The sequence below is a fragment of the Chionomys nivalis genome, chromosome 24 (genome assembly GCF_950005125.1).
Source record: "Chionomys nivalis chromosome 24, mChiNiv1.1, whole genome shotgun sequence".
NCBI lineage: Eukaryota > Metazoa > Chordata > Mammalia > Rodentia > Cricetidae > Chionomys > Chionomys nivalis.
Genome location: NC_080109.1, coordinates 45,215,544 through 45,238,907, shown reverse-complemented (window position 1 = coordinate 45,238,907; position 23,364 = coordinate 45,215,544). Strand labels below are relative to the sequence as shown.

Below are 23,364 nucleotides of genomic sequence, written 5' to 3'. Positions count from 1 at the left end.
TATCAGATGACAACAAGAAGCCTCTGTGCATTATCTCATGCTGTTCTGTGCTTGGCTAGAAGCCCAGAAGAGGGTCATGCCTTTATAATGATGAAAATGCAACTATAAAACATCCAAGGCTTTAGAAAACGCTGCTAAGCACCAAGAAAATGAGGTTCCTGCACTGCACTGTACACAGTAAGCACTCAGCAAACATTTGCTAATGAATTTATTCGTTGTCATATTGCTTAATTCTTGTGTATTTACTCTAGAGACCTTCACTAAGATCCTAAGTATCCAAGACATTAGACATGAGGTTCAGTATATGTGTGATACCTCACGTTAGTCTTCTGATGTCTTCCCAGCTTCTTATTTGTAAAGTAAGGTTAATATATATGTGTGCGTGTGTGTATGTTTATATACATTAATATATATACACTTTATGTTAAAGATGAGGAACAAATAAGATATTGTATGTGCATCTATAAATTGTATAATATAAAATGATTTTAATGTATTTATATTTTTATAGATAGTTATTAATTATATTGTAATTAAGCTTAAGTTTGTGTCACAATAAGCAAAAATTCAAGCATAATCAGGAACCAAAATCTGGAAGCGTATTTTAGCTTCTATGGCAATGATGACCACACTTCTTCTTCTAAATATTTAAACATGGAACCAGCCCCCACATTATGAAGGTGTTGAGAACAGAAGGCTATAAGAGCCAGTTTTGTATATATATATGTATATGTATATATATATATATATATATATATATATATATCCAACATATACTGATGCAGACATCCAGTATGAATCAGCTAAATCATGACTGACACCAGACATGGGGGCGTATGAGTCAGCACAACATAGCTGATACCAGATGTCCAGGGATCCCCCAAGGAAATAGTGACGTAATCTGTTACATTATTTTTTGGTAGAGCACTATTTCTGTGTGATTCTGCATACTTACGGCCTTGAGATGAGGGGCTTTAGCCTGAACTGGAGGCTTTGTCAGCATGCCTACATGTGTTTGTCTGTAGACCTGTTTGCTTGCACCGGAGGGCCTGCCTACAACTGCCTGCCTAGAGACCTACGTGTTGGTGAATAACTTATTTCTTGTCTGCTGGTGACTCCACAGAATTTCCAAGTTCTTAGCTTTCTGTCACCTTCCTGTTTTGCTGGCAAACGGGCATGGCCCTCACAGAGAACCACATGGGAAATAAGTCACCTTATTGATAGAACATAAGGTATCAGTTCTAATCAGACAATGCTATTTGCTATTTCTATTTCCTAGTGTTCTATATGAAGTATCCAGAGGTTAGAAAAAACCTGTTATATAGTTGACAAAGAGAAGAAACTGATTACATAAAGAGCAACCTGCATTTAATTGGGAAATTTGAACACTACATACAATCTCTCTCTCTCTCTCTCTCTCTCTCTCTCTCTCTCTCTCTCTCTCTCACACACACACACACACACACACACACACAAACACACACGTCCAAATGTTGAAACATTGTATCTGCATAAGGGAACCATTAGCTGAACCTGTATACAGTACTTTATGACAATCCAGAGAGTCCTCATGTTCCTGGGAAGCGTCTATTACATATATAGCTTGTTATAGCACAAACCTGAAGCCAAATTAATAGTGTCATTTAAGGGTTCACACACAAATGAAGGTATCACATCTCATTAAAATTATTTCTATAAACCTTAATATTTATTTATATACGTAAAAGTCTCTAGGAAATTTTCCAGGAACTAGAACCAAGTGTTTATGACCAAAAACTTCAAAATAATATATGAATATTGAAAAACAGAATATCCATTCTTGATATTGCTTTCAAAGTGAACCATTTCCCACATAAAATGTCTACACATGCACAAATATTTATGATTTACTTATTAGAGTTCACCCTAAAATAAGGAATTGGAAATGTCTAGTAGCCTCAGAAGTGAGATCATGGTCAGCATTATTAAATCAAGCATGATGAGAGGGCATTGTAGGAGGGTCGACCATGGCTTTGAGAACTGTGCCAACTGGAGCATCCTACTTTGCTATGGAGTGCATTCTGTATCAAGAGTAGGTGTTTTCCCGGACAGGTTTTCCAATCAATACCTTTTTAGCTGACTGTTCACCTGTTAGTTAATGAATTGGGTACAAATCAACTTCTTAAACAAAAATTTCATACCTGTATTATTGATCAGTTTTTGTATACATGAAAAAAGTATTACCACTTTTGGGTATATATTTAAAGGATGCTCAATCGTGCCAAAAGGACATGTGCTCAACTATGTTCATAGCAGCATTGCTTGTCATAGCCATAACCTGGAAACAACCTAAATGCCCCTTGATCAAAGAATGGACAAGGAAAATGTGGTACATTTACACAATGGAGTACTACACAGCAGAAAAAGATAACAACATCTTGAATTTTGCAGGCAAATGTATGGAGCTAGAAAGCATCATTTGAGTGAGGTAACCCAGACCCAGAAAGACAAGTTTCACATGTACTCACTCCTAAGTAGTTTTTAAACATAAAGCGCAAAGAAAACCAGTCCACAAACTGTGATCCCAGAGAACCTACCCAACAATGAGGACCCTAAGAGAGAAATACATAGATCAAATCTGCATGGGAAGTAGTAAAAGACAATATCTCCTGAGTAGATTGGGAGCAATGAAACCTTGGGAGAGGGTTGAAGGGGAGGGGAGAGGCAGAGAGGGGAGCAGAGAAAATGTAGAGCTCAATAAAATTCAGGAAAAAAAAGAAATGCAGAATTACCTGGTACATATTATGTTTCCCCCATTCCCTCAGAAATAGACCAAACCACTGAAACCACTAATAAGAATGATGAAATGGGTTGGACTTTATGACAAAAACAGTTGCTAAAATAAGAAGTTGAAAAGAAAAGAATTTAAAATAGAAAAAAGTGGTAATACCGTTGGGAAAAAATAAAACAATTATTAATATAGTTGTTAATACATAGAACAAAAAATAAGAAAAACATTGAAGTAAACTTAATAATGTAAAATTCATAAAATTATAAAATCTTTAGGTAAGTGAGTGGAACCCAGTTTCAAATGTTTGATATCCTTTGTTTAGTTATTTACCTATTTTTATTCTTTTTCAATTGGTAAGATCTTATAATGCTTTACCATATGCATTTCTTTCATATTCTTTGAAATGTCCACTTTATTTTTAAATATTTTATAAAGCTTTATATATATTCTTTTATTAAAAATAGATTATTTTCTCATACAATACATCTTGATTACAAGTTTCTCTCCCAGTTCCTCCACATCTCCCCTTACATCCTGATCTCCATCCTTTCTGTTTCTCATTAGAAAACAAAAAACAAAAAACAGGCTTCTAAGAGACAGCAACCAAACAATGAAATAAAATAGAATAAGGTAAAACAAAAACCATCACATCAAAGTAGGACAAGCAAACCAATAGAAAGAAAAGAGCCCAAGTGAAGTCACAAGAATCAGAGATCAAATCGTGGGGATCCCTGGGCTCTGAGGGGAGGGATTGATGGAGATATCCCATTTAGAGCTCTGTTTTCCCAGGTCTCACTCTCTGTGCAATGTCTGTCTGTGAGTGTGTGATGTGGGAAGTGATGTATGCTGTGAATATATTTTATTTCCATAATTAAGAAGCTGCTTTCAGCTAGTGGCTTAACATAGTAAAGCCAGGCTGAAAGAGATATATAGAAAGAGTAGGCAAAGACAGAGGAGAAGCCATGTAGCCACGAACAGGAGACAGACGCACTGGAACCTTGGCAGTAAGTCACAGCCTCGTGGCAATACACAGATTAATAGAAATTTGTTAATTTAAGATATAAGAGTTATCCAGAAATGCTATTAAGTTAAGCTATTGGCCAAACAGTATTGCAATCAGTACATATTTCTGTGAGGTTATTTCAAGTCTGGGTGACTAGGAACCAAGGAGCCGCCTCCGCCAACAGGTGTCTGTATTTGTTCACATCTGCTACAGGAGAAAGTTTTCTACGATGTTTATGAGCCTGGCTTTTTGCTTGTTTGTTTTGCTCTGCTAAAAAAAAAAAAAAAAAAATTTGCTAGTCGGCTGCAACGTAATTCTTTCTGAAAACTGGAAGTCAGAAAGACAAGCTTCAGCAGTGATTCTAGCATTCACTTCTCACTTTGAGACAATGAAACAAATGGAGGCAAGCATTGGAGAGAACAGATGCCATCATGAGACTCTCATCAAACCTTGCAGCTGTTGTCTGTCCTGTCTGCCACATGATAAGAAATGGCAGTGTGGTGTAAACAAGAAACACCCATCGTCCCATTTCTTCAAGACAACCCCATGAATGCAGGAGCAGAGGCAGTTAACCTACGGATACCATTTCATAAACTGGACTTTCTGAAGAAGAAAAATAAAGTGGACTTTCTGAAGAAGAAATATGAACTCCAGACAGGATATTTCTTGGTAACAAGTAGACTAACAAGGTAAGGTGCAATTAGGGTTGGGTCTCTGTGAAAATAAAGCCATTCAAGCAAATGAACCCACTTAATGTGACAAAGGGTTTAGGGAAACTGGCATCCGTAGCCCTGAAAGCAGGAATGAAAATGAAGATGAACGCTAGAGAAAACCTAATAAACACTGCACCTGTCTTCTCAACATCAAAGAAGTCTGTATTACATTTCAGATATGTTAATTGTCTTTGTAGATGTTTTTCTAGATATCATAAGATAAAGATACATACATGTTGATCATCTGAAAACAAACATCAAAAATAATGTTTATTAGGTCTGCTACACCATTAATATGTCTTCCAATACAAATGTCTGTCTTTTATGAATGAAATGTAATGAAATTTTTGCTTTTAAATTGATAAATGTTTTCATCGGTTAACAACCTAGAATTTTTTTAAATGAGAAGACTAATTTAGAGAAACTTTTCTTGTCTTACAAATCAGTCTGTGACTCTTTCATAATGTAAATGTAAATATTTGGTATTTGGTTTGTCCTGTGAATATATGTTATAAAGTACATATGTTTGTATAAATTTGGCTCTGAGATAGACACAGGAGAAAAGCATTTGACAGCCTGAGAGATGATTTGTATGGATCTACCCATGCTTAGAAGAAAAATAAGGCTTCCTGCAAAAAAAAAAATTATGAAAACAAAAATCCTATGTTTAGAGAAATGAAGTAATTGGTACTCACATAAAATCACATATGTTTCAAATGGGGATATATTTAATGAACAAATTTTCATCTATGCACAACATCCCAGACTTTTCTAGAAGTTTGCAACCCAAACTGTGAATATTGGAAAAGTAGAGTCAGCAGCATTGTGGAAGAAGAAATGGTGCAGAAACCTGAAGCAGCCCACATTCTGTCTCACTTGTGCTGTAAATTCCAAGTATCCACAGGAAAGTTAGCAAAGAACCTTAAACATTACTATACATAAGTGACTCCCATCCTATAGGTCTTGACCCCCTTAGGGGATTACATATCAAATGTCTTGCATATCAGATGCCTAAATATCAAATATTTATATTATAATTTATAACTGCAAATTTTCAGTTATGAGTAACAATAAAAATAATTTTATGGTTGGAGTCACCACAAAATGTGGAAATGTGTTAAAGGGATTTTAATTTAATTTAAACTTTAAAAGACAAGGAGTTAAAAAGAATTAATTAAAATCAGTAATATAGAAATGTTAAAATGGTTTTGCCTATATTAATAGAAAAACCAAAGATATAGAATTAAAAAATTAAGCAAGTCACTAAAATAAGTAAATATAAAAATTTATAAAATAAAAATTGAAAGCAGAAATATCTAAATGTAAAACCTTAAAACAAGATATTTTTATTCATGTATTCTACTAAACAAGTACAGAGACTAAAAAAAGTATTCCCAATAAAAACATTTTCTGATAATAGAAAAGAAAGAAAAGTTTTAACAATTATGGGACAAAGTTTATTGTGCCACAAAACCAGAATAAGACCTTGTAGTAATAGATATCTCAAATTAGTAACCTTAATTAATACTGATGCATAATCCTTTGAAAATACTATTTATTTAAAATCAGCAATATCCAAAGCAAGCGAGATTCATACAAGGAATGCAAGGTTGGCTTGATAGTTGAAATTAATTGGTGTGTAATTCATGATATTAACAACTATGAATAAAAATGAAAGCCAGCAATCAATATATTATTTTCAGAACTGTGAAATGACTATAAAAAAGAAAGTCTATGACTTAAAATAACAAAAAAATGATTTTATACTAAAATAATTTTATTTTATCTTTTAGATTTCCAAGACAATCTGTGTGGAAAGAAGTGAATATTGATCAGGACTCACCCTGTCAAGCCAACCAGGTAAACAAGTGCTAGTCAATGTCTTGCTATGTAAAAAGACAATAAACTCATATGTTAGTAAGTCCCTTATAATAAAACAAATGAATGAAATATAATGATAATATTTGCGATTGTAACTACTTGGGAGGCTAATAGTGAGCTTGATACAATCCAGGGAGTGTAACAGAGCACTATAAAATACACACACACACACACACACACACACACACATATATATATATATGGGGGTTACAATCTACTTAACTATAAAAAATGTATCATGACTGTTTTCTCCTTGTTCTGGAAACAAACAATAATATCTACTTTGCGGACATTTTATTTTATGCCAGACATCCTAGTTAACAAAGTTAGAAAATTAATATAATCACATAGAAAGTAAGGGGAGAGATAGAATGTGTTCTTCATGGTCAACCCAATTATCTGAATAAAGGAACAGAAAAGGAATCTATGTAAGGACAGCCCCAGTATCTCTAAACTTACAAAATAGATGCATAGTCAGTATGAAATACAAATTGTATATGCACAGACCTGTGACAAACTCAATATTAAATAAAATCCACAGTGACAACTCCATTATGTGAAGTATTAAGAGGTAAACATAAACGTAATGGGTGATTTTAAAAAAATCTGTAAAAGAATGAAATCTCCACATCAAAGTCAGGTATAGACACACAAGATCAAATTTCACAAATCAATGTGCCATGACCACAAGCTAAAAGACAGCTGCTCTCTGAAATCAATTTGCAGGTTAGGTGCAACCCCAATAAAATCTTTGCATCTTTCTCTTCAGACATTGTCAAAGAGACTGTGAAATCTATTATCTATATACAGAGGGCTTTGAACACCTGAACCAATTTTGAAAACCCATTAAATGACTTGTAGTGGCTGATTTTAAGATTTAGTATACAGACAATAGTCAAAAGGGTCTCTGACCAGCACAAAGTGAGACACAGAGATCAATGGAAGACAAAAGCAACTTCAGTGATAGATTGACACCTTTTCAGGCAATTGATTTTTAAGAAAAGTGACAAGAAAATTTGATGAGAAAGCAGATGGCCTTTACAAGAAATTATACTGGACTAATTGCATATTCAAGGGAAAAAAATGCTGTCCATGACCTGTACCTCACAGAAACACAAGAAAACATATTGTAAGTTGTGCTAAGATTTAAATGCATAAGATCAAAACTGAACCCTACAAAATAAAACAAGATAAATTCTTTTGACTTTGAACAAAGCAAATCTTTTAAATATTGGACATCAAAATAACAAAGTTACAAAGGAAAGTTTGATAAATTTTACATCCTAAAAACCAAAACCTACCTGCCATGCACCAACGAGCCAAAGAACCTACAGACTGAATCTCCAGAACAAAAAATAAATAAATTAAAAAGTAAAATATTTGGTCTTCAAAATCTGCCCTCTGAAATATAGTTTGGGGCTGATAATATAACTCAGGGTAAAGGGTTTCCCTTGAAGGCTTGAGGACCTGAATTCTATATCCAGAAACAAGATTGATTTTTATAAGCTTTAGTTGCTTGACCACATGCATAATCCAGGAGACTTGGAACCACAGAGAGGTAGTTTCCTGGGACCCAGTTGGAAAGCCCCAGTACATGAGGGACTGTCTCAAAATAAGATTAAAGGCACCCAAAGAACGAATGCTACCTTAGTCTCAGTTGACGGTAGAGGGAAGGACACACAGCTATGATAAGCTGAGACTGTGAGCAAAAGTATTTCCCAGAGAAGACCAAAACAAATGGTTACACAATACCAAATGGTCATGACATTACAGAGACTGAGTCGATTGTGTTTATGTGCTTAAAGATACACACACACACACACTGCACACACACAAGTATATTTGTGCATGTGTGTATATGTTTTACATGTGTATAATATACAACATATGTCATACATGCACACACCCCACAACAACTACCACTATCACCATCATCACTACCAGCAGCAACAGCAGAAATAACAATTGCAAAAGAGAGGCCATGAAACTGATAGAGAGCAAGAAGAGAGAGATCTGATGGAGGGTTTGTAGGGAAAAGGGGAAGGGAGAACATTGTAATTACATATCTTACAGCATTGTAAATTAATAGCAAAAGATGATACTCACAAACTAGAACAAGCTCCATGATTCCGATGCCATGAAAGTTCATAGATTCTAGGAAATAAATCCAGGCAGTGGAGCAGACCTTGCCATCAGGTGATTTTCTGTATGAATCGCAATGGAAAATAGCAGATTAATTTGATATTTACATGTTCTTGGACTTTTATAATACCCTCCTTTGTTGCTTGTGACATCTGAATTAATAAACTTCAGGGTTTTAGAAAATTTCCCCAGCATACTTGAAAAAGAAGAATGTTTTCCTGATGTGTATAAGTGTGCCTCAAATCCTACAGTTAACATAAAACAAAGATGCAATTCCTCCCCACAATCAAGAGAAAACCATTGGCACATATGCATTCCAAGTTTTACTGGAGGCCTATGGATGGCATTAATATTATACACAATATGGATACATAGAGAAATAGATAAATGACAAGTAGATGACAGAGATAAGGATATAAATGATAGATAATAATATACATATAAAACAGATAAAATAATAACTAAATATATGCAATACATAGATCATCAATATATTATACAGAGACAGTTCGATAGATGAGGAGAGATAATATGTAGATGAATCATAGATAATTGATAAATGATAGATATATAGAAAGTAAAGGAAAATATCAAATACTTATATAATTTAAGAATAATCAAAAAGTTTCTTGAGTAAACCTTAAAACGCAAGTCAATAAGGAAATATGATATGTCATAACTTATTAAATAATATTCCTACTTACTAAAGAATGCCATGTAGAAAATGAAGAGGAATGCAGGATGCTGAGAAACTTTAGGTGTTTATAGTTTCAGTTATAGGTGTTGAAACTGGAAACTGAGATTCAGGAGCTTATTATGGTTTTCTTTCAGCATTCACAAATATTTAGAGATTATCAAGAAAAGATTGAAAGTACAAATCTAATGGCCAAAGAAATAATCTATGTATTTCAAATAAATTACTTGCACTACATACCATAAAATTTCTTATTTTTTTTCCAACTGGTTGATTGCCTGCCTTCTTCTGCACCACCGATACAGTTCTAGTCTGAGATTTCCACTTAATGATCATGTGACGCCATATAATATTTAGCTTCATTGTGCCTCGATTTCATCTTTGTAATATTTGAGTGATGGGGCAGTATTTTCATGTGTTGTTTGTTGTTAGCATAAAAAGAGCTTGTGCATTTTAAGTGCCTAGAATTTTGCCTAGCACATGGTAAACATTAAGAAAAACCTTAGCTATTACAATATTATTGCATACGTACATTAAGTCATGTACATATTTTCAACAGGCAAGCATGAACAGCAGTTTGGGAACAACTAGTACTGGATGTTATTAGCAGTTGTCACTGATAAACACAAAGTGCAGTTTGTCACACAGTTTTTGTCTATTAGATATTGAAATGATGTTGTTTTATATTCTTTGTATCAGGGAGCATGTGCAAATGAATCTCACCATTGCTTAGGCCAAGTATGGAATACCCCCAGAAGGCAAAGATTCTGGTTCAAATCTCATAAACGTGCATGGACTGAACTCTCAGGCAAGTGACTGAGCAGCTGTGTGACCTGGGGCTTGCTATTTAATGTTACTGAGCTTCAGTTTCTTCATTTGGAAAATGAGGTTGGTAACATCCCATAGCCATGTATTTAGGAATAAAAGAAATTTACTATGCATAAAACTTCAGCACAAAGTACAGCATGTAATATAAACTCAATAAGGGAAGTCCCAATATTTTACAACTCAAGAAATAGTTACTGTTATCTAAAAGCAAGAACCACTGAAAATAAGCTACACCTGCAGGAAAGGGTCTAGAAAATGTATTGTTGTAGGAGGGCATGTAGGGGTATACCCATGCTTGCCATGTCAGACTATTGACATATATATTCCAAACACATTTTAACAAAAATTGAGGCAGAGCCTCGTGAATGCCAATCTAACCTTGAATTCATTGTATGGCCAAGGATCTTGAATTTCCAGCATTCCTGCCTCCCTCTTTGGAGGGTTAGGATTACAAGTGTATGCTACACACCTGGTTTCATATTCCAAATTTTAAATCTAAATCTGGATAGCATGATTCATATGTACCATCATATTTTTAATAATTCACTACATAGTATTAAATCAAAGGCTATAAGCGCTTACTTTGTTAGTCTTCCAATCCATTCTACTTTTCTATTGTCCTCCCAATTCAGAATACTTACATATGAAAGGTATCTTGATTTAGTATTTTATTCAAAATCTTCTGCTTAATTCATTTCTTTTTATGTCACTACGTTATGCCATCATATTGTATTATAATAATCTAACCTCTTTCTAATTTATTTAATTTTAATACAATCATGAACAATAAATTTGCATGCTTATTTAACCTTGCCTTAAGGATACCCAAATATATAGAAAATTCTAAGGTAGCAAATGCTTTCATTTATGATTTTCATCTCTTTCTGCTTTTCAGTTTGGCTTGATTGATTCCTAAGAAGCACGTGTCTATCCACAATGCTATGCACATAACAATTACCATGCCTAACACTCTAATCATAGGTGAATTACGCATCATATCTAAGCAGGTTAACATTAAATCTTAAGCTCAGCAAATTATTTTTTTTGTGGCAGCTCTACCTTACAGAGACATTGTTGGCAAATTCAGAAAGACCCATTCCTAACAGTTATAGAATTTAACATTCCTCGACACCCACCATATGACAGACAGAGCATTAAACACGTCTCATACATTTTCTTCTTAAATACTTCTATCAGCTTCGTGATGTGATTATTATTATCTCTGCCACGTTATGTGGCTCGGGAAAAATACATAAAGATGATACTATAAAGCCAGAGATGTCTTCAAAGTCCATCAGCCTTGCTTCTGCTCTCACCCTTGCGCTACTTCCCAGGGAGGAAGAACTTCAAAGACAAACTGATCATTGATAAGGACCAAGGCAGCAGAAGATTAAAGAACAGTCACCCCTAAGTAGTATAATAAACAGAGTCTGGTGACCAGTGCTACATCCAGCATCTACTGATACATTTATTATGACTTCATACTTGGATTCAAGAACAGTTTCTAGAAGAGGGATTTGAAGAAATCAGATGGGGGACTTTGGAACATGAGAGACATCAAAGCACTCAACTCTGAACCATCCTAAAGATACAGGTATGAAAGTCCAAATTCAAGGGTGGGAGTAAATAAAGCTAGGGAAATGCCTAGTTCCTGCTGATGGTATGAGTAGAAATGAGAACCCTACCAAAAAAAGACAAGATACAGGAAAATGGAGAAAGGCTTTTAAAGGTTGCAAAGGGAACCAGACACTTGAAGTCAAGGTGGAGAAGGGGGAATATTAGTGAAAAGTAAGTCTGTGTCCAAAGATTTAGCAAGAATATAAAATCATGTTTAGAGAAACAGGAAAATATTTTTCTGGGCCAGAGGAGGAGCTCCAAAGAAAAGTGAAGAAATTATAAGGAGAAAAAATTTTAAAAGCAATGATGGTTAGTCACAACTGCTCAAGCCGGGCGGTGGTGGCGCACACCTTTAATCCCAGCACTCGGGAGGCAGAGGCAGGCAGATCTCTGGGAGTTCGAGGTCAGCCTGGTCTACAAGAGCTAGTTCCGGGATGGGCACCAAAGCTACAGAGAAACCCTGTCTCGAAAAAACCAAAAAAAAAAAAAAAAAAAAAAAAAAAACAACTGCTCAGTAGAATGATTGGGAATAAACCCTAGATCTAACACCAGGCAAATAAGCCTTCCTATGTGACACAAAAGAAAAAGTAAAAAAAAAAAAGAAAAAGAAGATTCTTTTTGAACAATATACACCAGATATACCGCTAACAAAACAGACCACAATGCAATGAAAAAAATGTAAACCAAGAACAGGTGAACGATCTAAATAGACTGGTTAGTCGCGAAGAATTAGAAACGGTCATAAAAAATCTCCCTTCCAAAAAAGCCCAGGACCAGATGGTTTCAATGCAGAATTCTACCAGACCTTCCAAGAAGAGCTAATACCTATACTTCTTAATGTATTTCACAATATAGAAACAGAAGAGTCATTACCAAATTCCTTTTATGAAGCTACAATTACCCTGATACCAAAACCACACAAAGGCCCAACCAAGAAAGAGAATTATAGGCCTATCTCACTCATGAACATTGATGCAAAAATCCTCAATAAAATACTGGCAAACCGGATCCAAAAACACATCAGAAAAATTATCCATTATGATCAAGTAGGCTTCATCCCAGAGATGCAGGGCTGGTTCAACATACGCAAATCTATCAATGTAATCCACCATATAAATAAACTGAAAGAAAAAAATGTAAGTTATTCTGAAAGACACTGTGGTGTCACTGAAAGGCCACACTCAGCTCATCAGAATGCAAAACAAAGGTGTGTTTTCCATGGCCCACATGCACTCACAGACAGAAAGAACGAAAATTGCACTTTAGGAACAGAAAATTTAATTTATCATGAACCTCCAGAAAATAAGAAATAATTCATAGCAAAGAAGATGAAAAATATGTTGTGGACTGCTGAAAGCTCTTTGTTGGTAACACACACACGCACACATTCTCTCTCTTCTCCTTCTCTCTCCCTCCCTCCATCTTCACAGACACACACACTAAGAATTCACAAAGATGTAGTAAAAGTTGAGTTGAGACAAAAATTCTAAAACAAATGAAAACAATTGTGCACAGAGTACTAAAGTGCATAGAAGTCCAAGCGAAATTGTGTTGTACAGCAGGATGACTATTGCTTAATGTTAATATTGTTTCAGCAAGAATTAAAAATTTCAAATTATTATAATCCTAAAAATAACAGAATCTGTAATGTACAATGTAAAACAAAGAAAATGTCATCAGTCAAATGGAGAAATAAATAAAAATCAATAGCTATAAAGCACCTTTGAAGTTGAAAGGAAGAGATTAAAATCTATCAGGAGCTATAATAAATACATATTAAATATCATATGTTCAAAACCAGAAAATCTTAAAATTAAGCAGTTGTATGATGCTTAAGAAGAACTAGCATTTACTGACAAACCTCTAGAAATAAAAATAGAAACAAGAAAGAAGACCAGAAATGAGGCTGCAGCTTTGCAGGTTTCAGAAGCATTTTATGGGAAAGGAAATATCAGAAGAGTAGAGGGAAGCACAGACGTAGGACGTTTATCTAGCATCAGTGATACAATGGGTTTTACTCCAAGCACCAAATTTAAAGACAATAAAAATATTGTAATCAAATTGGGAAAATTTATGGTAATAAAAAACAACACTGCATAAAGTAGATTTTATAATTTGTTTGAATGGTCCTTAAAAATATTGGTGCAAAATAAAGGTTAGTACAAGTGTAAGGGAAAAATCACAAAAGGGAAAATTGAGTTTGACAAATTTAACCCAGGAGTCTTGACATTTGAAGGATAAAACATATAAAAGGAACATAAGAATCTGGAAGGCTTGGGGAAAGTAAATAATAGCTAATTGATATATACAAAACTCCATGCAGAGCAATTAGTGGATTAATATTATTTAAAGTACACGTGGAAATCCTATGAGGTGAATACAAAGGTCGCCTTAGCAAATATTAAAGATTAGTATTATATATAACTCACCTTTCAACAGCAGTAAATCAAAATAACAAAATAGTAATTCACAAATTCTCATTTAATGGTTTGAAAATTTATAAGTATAGCCTTTAATTATTTATAAGCTAAATAAATTGTAACACAATTTAATAAAAATATAAAGGATAACGAAAAAAATGCATGTTTTGTGGGCTACTTCTACAGCAGTACTTAGAAGATGGTTGACAAATTTAAATGTATTTATCAGAAAAGAAGACAAGTTAGAGTATAGATGTTTAGTCTTTAAAAAACTGAAAATCTATCTAGCATATTCAGTCCCTCCAGGGACTCCAGAGGACTGCAACTCACCATCCCACAAAGACACATGGAAATCAAGGATCATTTCCAATAGTGTAGGATGGGAACCAATGCAGGCATTCAACATGAGAGGAGAAGAAGAAAACGTGGTATTTAGGCATGATGGGAATGTAACATGAAGCTATGCCATTTGTAGGGAAAGAGAAGCTATCAAGTGCATTTAGCCAGTCTCAGGAAAGCAGGTACCATGCGTCCTCTTACTTGTGGTGGGTAGCTTTTCTATAAATACATAAAATCATGGATGCCCACAAGACACGAACATCTTCAGGGGAGTGAAAGAGGCTAGCAGAAGGGGCAGGAAGACATGGGAAGATGAGTCCACCACGAAATGTATTCTTGTATAAAATTTTGCATTAAAAAGAAAATAAAACAAGTTAAAATAATGAATTCAATTTCTAACATAAGGTGTCAGAATTTTTATAAAGTAATATTCATTTAATAACATTCAGAGAAAGGAGGACTTGTTTGAACTTAAATAAAATACGTGTTGGTTTCAATATCCAGGACAAGTCAGGCAATGTTTGATTATTTGATAAGAAACTTAGAAAACCAAAGCTCAGCAATGGATGGGGGAGGGAAGTAATAAAGGACAGTTAGAATATGCTTTTGCCTCCCTCCCACCATTGTCTTCAGCTGAGTAATGTCTGCTCTGGAGCTGCAGTGTCTCAGAGCTCTGCTTCAGCCATCTGCAAAAATAAATCAATGCCGGACCTATTCCTGCAATGTAGAGACACAAGAGCACAGAGAGGAAAACAGCAGCCGTGGAAACTCTTCTCTGCAGACCTTCTTTCTCCAAATGCTTATCTGATAATTGCAATCTAATGGCCTGAGTTTCTGTGTGCTGTGAATGCTATTATTTTCTAAGTTTAATCTAAATGGACTATAATTCTGAACAAAATTTTATTTTTTTAATATACTGGGTAGCTTTATTTCTTTTTGAAACTACTTTTATTTTAAAAATATTTTTTATATTTAGATCATAATATAATTACGTCATGTCCTCCTTCCCTTCCCTCACTTCATACCCTCCCATTTCTCCATGCTCTTTCAAATTCATGGGTTAATTTTTTCTTAATTGTTGCTACATTCATCTGTGTATACATATAATGTTTCATAAAATTTTCTCCTGGAATTCAAATGCAAGCAAAATATCCAACAAGTAACAGATTATTAAAATCTAGAGAAATTCCTAATTTCGAAAAAATACTAGACAATGTACAAATAAAACAATAACTTTGCCAATCTACCTCTATATTTGGGAAATGTGAAAAGCAGTGGACATAGAGGTCCTACTGAGAAAACATTGCTGCAGCATTTGCATACTTCTATCACAAAAGCTAAGTACTATTGTAGAATATTCCTTACACTGTGTGAAGATATGTCACTGTGATTGGTTTTAAAAAAGCTAAATGGCTAATGGCTAGGCAGGATTTTCAGGGCAGAGAGAATGCTGGGAAGAAGAAGGATGGAGACATCATACAGACATGGAACGAGTTGAACACACAAATTGGGACAGAGGTAAAAGTCATGTGGAAGAACCCAGATTAACAAAAATATGGGTTATAAGAGCTAGTTGAGAACAAGCCTAAGCTATTGGTTGAACATTCATAATTAATAAGAAGTCTCTGTGTCATTATTTGGGAGCTAGCTGGCAGGACAGAGAAAGACTAGCTACAAAGTCATCTTTGCTTTCCAATGGACAGTAAAACCTCATCCCCTGAGTTAAAAGGCGGTATGTAAAATTTAAACCCTGAAACTGTTTACTTAAAATATTTGTTTGGTCTTGGGGAGAGATTCAAGCAGGTTTTGGATTTTCACACTTTTTATATATTTGTTAAACAAAACACAACAGTCAATCCATAAAGAAAATAGTGAAAATAAAGAATCTTAAAATGTTTAAAGCAAATTACATGTGCTTTAGTACATTAAGTATAAATAGGAACAGAGATCACTTCTTTACATGCACTGCCTCTGCTCACATCCTCCTCCCTCCAGCATCCTTCCCTGGTAATTGCCATTCTATTCATTTCTGTTTGAGGTTACACATATTTCAGAAAATATGCAATGCAAATCTTGATAACCGATGTATTTCGGTTCCAGTCACTTTTCAGACAATGACAGAATTTGCTGTTTCAGGCTGAATGATACTTAATTGCGCCCTTGTTGTTTATCCACTGAGACCAGGTGGAGTCCACAACACAGTCACTGTGAATAGTGAAGAAACGGGGGCATGCGAGAATGTCTTCTGAATGCTGCCACCACCTTCTGTGCAGACACACAGCAGAGAGAGAAATGGCCCGTGTAATAAATAGTTCTGTGTTCAGTTTTGTGAAGGAACTTTCCTGTTTCCATAGCTCTGTAACACTGGCATTATTTCTGACCATGTGTCAGCACTGGCGTTTCTACACAAGCTTACCAGTGCAAGTTACTTTCTTCTGATCATCGGGTTGGCGGAATGTCACAGTAGGTTTAACTTCTACTTCCCTTATAGCTACTGACATTGAGTATTTCCACACACCTGTTGGCTGTTTTTCTTTGAGAAGTCTCTATTCATAACGTTTGATGATATTTGGAGCAAAGGATTTTGTTGTTTCCTGTTTCTTGTTAAGTTGCTTGGGTACTTTACATAGTTCTGATATTTATTTTGTCAGGTAAATTGCTAGCACACTCCTCCCCCATGATGCCCGTTAACTCTTAGTTCTGCCGATTATTTCCTTTGTGAAGCTTTTTAGTTTGGCATGGTGTCTTGGTAAATTTTTGCTTTAGATTTAAACAAAATTTTTATATAACACACAAGCAAAACTATTAAACCTTCCACAGAATGAACATATGTTCAGAGGGCATAACAACATCAAAAGTTAACCAAATATTTATAGATGGGCCCTCCGACAAATCAATAAGAGCATCATCCTAAGCAGAGAGTAGAAAGAAAACAAAAGATAATTAAATTGAGATGCTCAATTGCAGTATTATCAGAAATAGTACAAATAGAGCTGGCGATGCCTTAGGGGGTAGTGGTGCCTGCTGCCACACACAGCAACCTGACATCAATTCCTGAGACCCACCATGGAAGGAAAGAACCTACTCTTGCAAACTGTCTTTTGACTTCCACACATGTGCTTATGGCATGCACACATAAGTTACCCATCAACACATTAACATGTGAAATGTACTTTAAAAAATTCAATGACAGAAATTTAAAGTTGGGGAAGATGGAGAGGAATAATTGCCATGAATTATTTATTCTACCATGAAGTACTCTATGGTGGACACTATCAAGTCAAACTGAAGACAGGCATGGCCTTGTATACCTATCCACCGACATAGCTTAAATGAATTTAATAGGCTTCCAATGGTTTCAGAAGTAAATATGGGGTCTGGGGTTGAACCTGAGTTTTCAGGGGGCTTGTGGAGTGGGCACTGGGCACTCTAAGTTCTATTAGTAATGCTGTAGAAGCTTGGCATAGTGTTGCCTGACTGCAAACACAGGACTCGGGAGGTAGCAACAGGAAGATAGGAAATTCAGTGTTTGCTTCAGCTACATGTGAAATTCAAAGCTAGCTTGGGTTTCAGGAGTTCTTTGTCTTCAAATGTTGTGTATTGCATACTTTCTCATTTAATTATAATAAAAATAATTTCCCACTTACAAGTTGGATAGATTTATATTTGTTTCTTATCCTTTTTACTTGAGTCCCTGAAATAAAAAGCTCACTCAAGCCCAGGAGTTCAGAACCAGCCTGGACAGCATAGAGAGAGTTGGATAAATGTTTGAAGCTTTTAAAAATTAATTGAGGTCATTAAATATATTTTGTTTTTTAATGGAAAGTTATCATCATTTTATTTGAAATAATAAGACTGTTAATATTGTAAATTTTGTGTTAATCATAATATTCTTCTCAGTTTGTAACAATAGTGGGAAGCTGCTTGACTTCCATGAAAATTCTTTTAGGTCACAAAGGTTGGAAGGGTAATTTTGCATATCTGGTAGAAAATATGGCATTGCCTTTATGTACTGACATGGAAACTAAAATTTCTTTAAAGCTTTTTAATATAATATTTTATTCTTTGATAATTAAATACATGCCTGCAGTGCATTTCAATTCCCCACTGTCTTTAAAATTTCTCAAAATTATGTTCCAGAGTGCAGAACAGGACTTTCAGAGACGGCAGGGAGGTGACATCAGAAAGATGTACACTCATCACCACCTTTTTTGCCACTGTCCGTGTCCTAGCTCATGCACCTAAGCCATGATCTTCACGCAGATACTGTAAAGTAGGGATTTCAAAGATGCTCAAACTGAAGCAATGGTAACCACCGGCTTCTTCACTGGAGTCGGCCACTCAAACTGACTTATACAGGTCAGTTATACAGGGTAAATTCTGAGGCTTAATCCTTACGTGTGCAACAAGACACCAAACCAAATTTTACAAAATATTTCTTCAACACCTAATTCCTAATGTGGCTTAAGATTTTATCCACATAATAGTTATTAGAAATAATTAAAGAAGCAAAGTAGTGGTTGCGCATGTGTTTAATCCCAGCACTAGGGTTAGCAGAGACAGGCGGATCTCCAGGAGTTCAAGGCCAGCATGGTCTACAGGGCAAGTTCCAGGACAGGTTCCAAAGCTACACCAAGAAGCTCTGCCTCAAAAACAAAACAAAACAAAAAGAAGGCATTGCCTGCCAGTGGTTTCATAGTGTCCAATTAATGATCTCATTGTGCTTTCTGTTCTCCTGGTTTGGAGTGAGGATCTCTGCCTCACTTCACCCAGTATAACCACCCAGCTGCAATCAGATTTCTTTGCAACTGTATCTGAAATAACCTACAGCAGACACATTCAAGAACCAATATATCACATTTATAATACCAAAGGAAGGATTCAATCAAAATTAATTGAAATGGCTATGTGGTATTTTGAGATATTTGTGAAATATTCTTATAATTCGCTGCAACTGGAAACTTGTGTTAGTGTATTGGGGGTATAATAATGGGGATGAGCTGATGTGGGAATCGGAGAGCATGCAATGCCGAAGACAGAGAACAAGGTGGACCTAGTCAACATGTTAATTTAATGCCTAAAAAAAACATATTTTAGAAAGAAGTTTTAGAGTCTTCCTTAAGTATGATAAAGGGGAATTTAGAGATATCGAGATTAATAACAGATAAGTCATGAACACATATGGATGGCTGTGACTGGATGGTGAGGGAGATGCTTCCATAGAGATAATCAACGTTTTCAAAAGAGTACCCAAAGGACCATTTGATCAGTTTGTATTAATGAAATGTAGTCAAATATCCCAAACTGGGAAAGCAAGGGTAATTTAGAAGAAAGTAAGGAGGAATAAATTCTTTACCAGTTAATTAATAAAAAGAAGATAAATAAAAAACTCCAGCAATTCATTAAAGAAACAAAACCCACCAACAAACATAGTTTCTTCTTAATAACAAATAGTTGAAAGCATGCACCAATGAAATGTAATTTTTCATGATTCAAAATGCCAAAACTGCTTAAATTAAAATACTCATGCTAATTAGTGTGTGGCGAGACCGTATCTTCACACGCTGTAGCTGAGAATATAAACTGCTACCATCGTATTCCTGGAAAGCAATTTGGAAGTGTCCTTCAGAGAGTCTTAAAAACTCTCCACATGTTTTAAGTGAACAACTCAACATTTAAGTGTGAGACTAATTTTTTCAAGATTTATGTCTTTAAAATTATCACTGCCTAACTATTCACAATAAAAAAAATACTGGGAGACACACAATATCCAGAAACAAAAGACATTTATTGTATTAAGATAAATCTATTTGAAAATGTTGTATCCAAAATCAAATCTTATTTGAAGACTATGTAGAACAACATGGTCTTAATTTAATATTATATGAGATAAGACAAGTATAAAAATGTACTTAAAATGTAATTGAAAATTTATAAAAAGAAAAGATTAACACAACATCCTAATAGGAAAGATAAAGGAAACGGAGCAAAAATAGTCATTTTATCAGTTCCACAGTTTATTTTATGTGCAATATTCAGTATCTTTTCCATTTTCTCCAAGACATGAATAATCAGAAAAGTGGTGAGTGCTGCTGTAAAGTGGTAGGTGCAACACTATAAACCTTTCCTTAGTTACTGCACGCCATTACTCAACTTTAGCAGCTGTGCAGTAGTGGAGTCCTATGTGAACAGCCACCCTAAACCAGCACATGTTTATAGAGTAGTTAGTCTCTGATGTAGTCTATCATTGGGGTCATTAATGTGGAATCATATCAAGTTTGTTTAACTTCAGCTCTCTGGGCTTGTGTGTGCGTGTGCGTGCGTGTGTATGTATGCATGCACTAAGAGATGCCATTGGAGTATACAGCAGGTGACAATTAGTATTCAGCAGATCAACCCATTGGCCTTATGATCCCCAGTGGGGAGCTCCATGGTTAGGCCGTGGATAAACTGACTGTGGAAACCAGACACTCCTGTCTGTGATTACTCTCCTGAGTCACTTTTTTCCCCCTAAGAACTTCATTCCTTCCTTAATAATATTTAACTAGCGAAAGTATTCCATCTACTGGATACAAATATATCTGTGGTTGGTCTGAGGATGATTTCTACTTTCTGTATAATTCTTATCAATTAGACATAATACTAGGATATTTTACATTACTCAGAACGACATAGGATTCTCAATCACAAAGACAGTCTTTTACACGAACAGCTAACTTTAGACTTCAGAGCAGATTCAAAACAGTCTGGTTGCCCCTGGAGACAATATCTGGTTGCCCCTAGAGACAAACACACGAGGTCATTTTCTCAGGTGCTGTTTATTGCTGATTCGAGGTCAGAGTTGAAGCAACGTTAGATATAACTCTATTCAGTAATGAACCTTTTCGCATGTACTCAGCAACCTCAAGGTTCAGCCAATTGTTTACTGTCTAGGAACCCTCACCAACTTTGAGCCACATGCGTGGCTCTAAGAGAGACAATGTGACTTATCACGTGTTATTAAAGTGACTGGGGTCCTGAAAATGTAACTTATAATCCTCCAGAGTTTGGCCGTGAGAGAGCAGAGGCAGGAGAGGGGAGCAGAGGCAGGAGAGGGGAGTGGCGCGGCAGAGAGGAGGAGCGGTGGGGAGTGGGCACCAGCGGCTGCAAAGGAGAGAGCAAGAGAGATTTTTCAGAGGGGATTTTTTTCAAGAAGAAGCAAAGAGAAGTTACCATCAGAAAGCGGCTGTATTTCCCTTTTTCCCTCACATAGAAAAAGTCTAAGCTTTAGCTAGCACCGCTTTCACTTTCTTTACATACCATGGTGCTGACTGCAGGCTGGCGGCCCAAGTCAGCTCTGTGTGTGTGTGTGTGTGTGTGTGTGTGTGTGTGTGTGTGTGTGTGTGTGTGTGTGTGTGTGTGTGTATGTGTGTGTGTGTGCGCGGCTGCACACAGGTGTAATGTCTGAAACTGCGTGTGCGGGCACATCCTTGGAAAGATGCAAGAGCCAGAAAAGAACATCAGATGTCCTAATCTATCACTCTCTGCTTCAGTCTCTTGGCACGGGGTCTCTCACTGAAACTGGATCTAAAATAGTGGCCACCAAGCCCCAGCAATCATTCCACAGCGCTAACATTATAGACACATGACCATGTTTGGCTTTTCATGTGGATGCTGGAAATTTGAATAATATTCATCATGCTTGCTCAGTAAGCTTTCTCATTTGCCAAGACATCTCCCTGGCCCCTGCCTTAATTCTATCATCTAAAATACCAGAATACTGCAAACTAAATAATAAAAGTATCCATCTATTTCTTAAGGATTTGGTGATTTAATACATGTGACATATTCAGAGGAAAGTCTGACTTAAAAAATTATTATAATTTAAAAACTTGTCCATGCACATGCACACACACACGCATGCATATGTATTGTACCCATCAAACACTAAGTATTTGATGGTCAAATGATCTTATTTTACTTCTCGTAGGATAAACAAAACAACCAGTGTACAGGCTGGTTGTGGTCTAGGCAATATAAAGGACTCTGGAGTTGCTACATACAGGCAACATTCATCCTAGGAACTTAGATATAAAAAATTTCTGATTAACTAATTGAGAAGAATAATTAAAAAGCAAGAACTATCACCTAGCCTAATTAGCCAGCCATTCCCCATTGATAAATTACAAATTTTACTACTAATTAAATCAGACTAAATCTCGTTGTTATCCTTGAGTGTGGACCGTGATGTAATGAAATACAGAAAGCAGCTGCTACGAATCTATGAAGTATCTATGCAGACCCATGAGGGCATCTTGGCATCCGTCTTCTTTTTATGCTTGTTATTGGTTTAATCTAAATTGGTGAGTGTACTGAGTATCACTAACATGACAAACACCCTGATAATATGTTTGATTCAAGGGATGGAAATTTGATTTATTCACATTCTCTATTCACTATTTAAAAAAGGCATCAATTTAAAGTGGAAAAAGCATTCTTCATCTCTTTCCTGTAAAGTAAATCATGCATTTATCTCTTATATCATTTTGATGCCATCCTTCTGATTCTGAGACTAAAAATCATATCATGTAATCATACTCAAGTATACAGCATATAGCAGCCTAGAGGCATGCCCCAATCCTTCTAAACCAATTCTGGTGTCAATCAACTAAATAAATGTTCCACATACTGCCCGCCTCTTGGTGTCACTGCATTTGCTTACTTTCCAGTCCTCTTCGGTGACAGTTGAGAATCATGAGTCTGCAATCCCTAGCTAAGCGCCAGTCCTTCTCACTTCAACAATTTAGTTTTCTTCTTTATCTTCACACCCAAAATAAAAAAGGCAAATGATAAGATGCTCATGTTTTCATCCCTTCGAATTTAAGTCCTCTCTCAGATTATACCAAGATTCCTTCTTTCATTATCCAAGATACTTCCTCCAGTTCTCCGATACCCTGTCCTGTGGTCCTAATTGGGCT

At 35.6% G+C, this 23,364-nt stretch overlaps 1 protein-coding gene across 4 annotated transcripts in view; it reads right to left on the bottom strand.

Annotated features, from left to right (window-relative positions):
• Positions 1-23,364, bottom strand: part of Nlgn1 (neuroligin 1) — an 872,651-nt gene that overhangs the window by 779,330 nt on the left and 69,957 nt on the right. For all 4 annotated transcript variants that reach the window (XM_057756955.1, XM_057756953.1, XM_057756957.1 and 1 more), the window contains exon 2: positions 8,474-8,571. The gene's annotated coding sequence lies outside the window, so the exon portion shown is untranslated. The remainder of the gene's footprint in view (positions 1-8,473; positions 8,572-23,364) is intronic.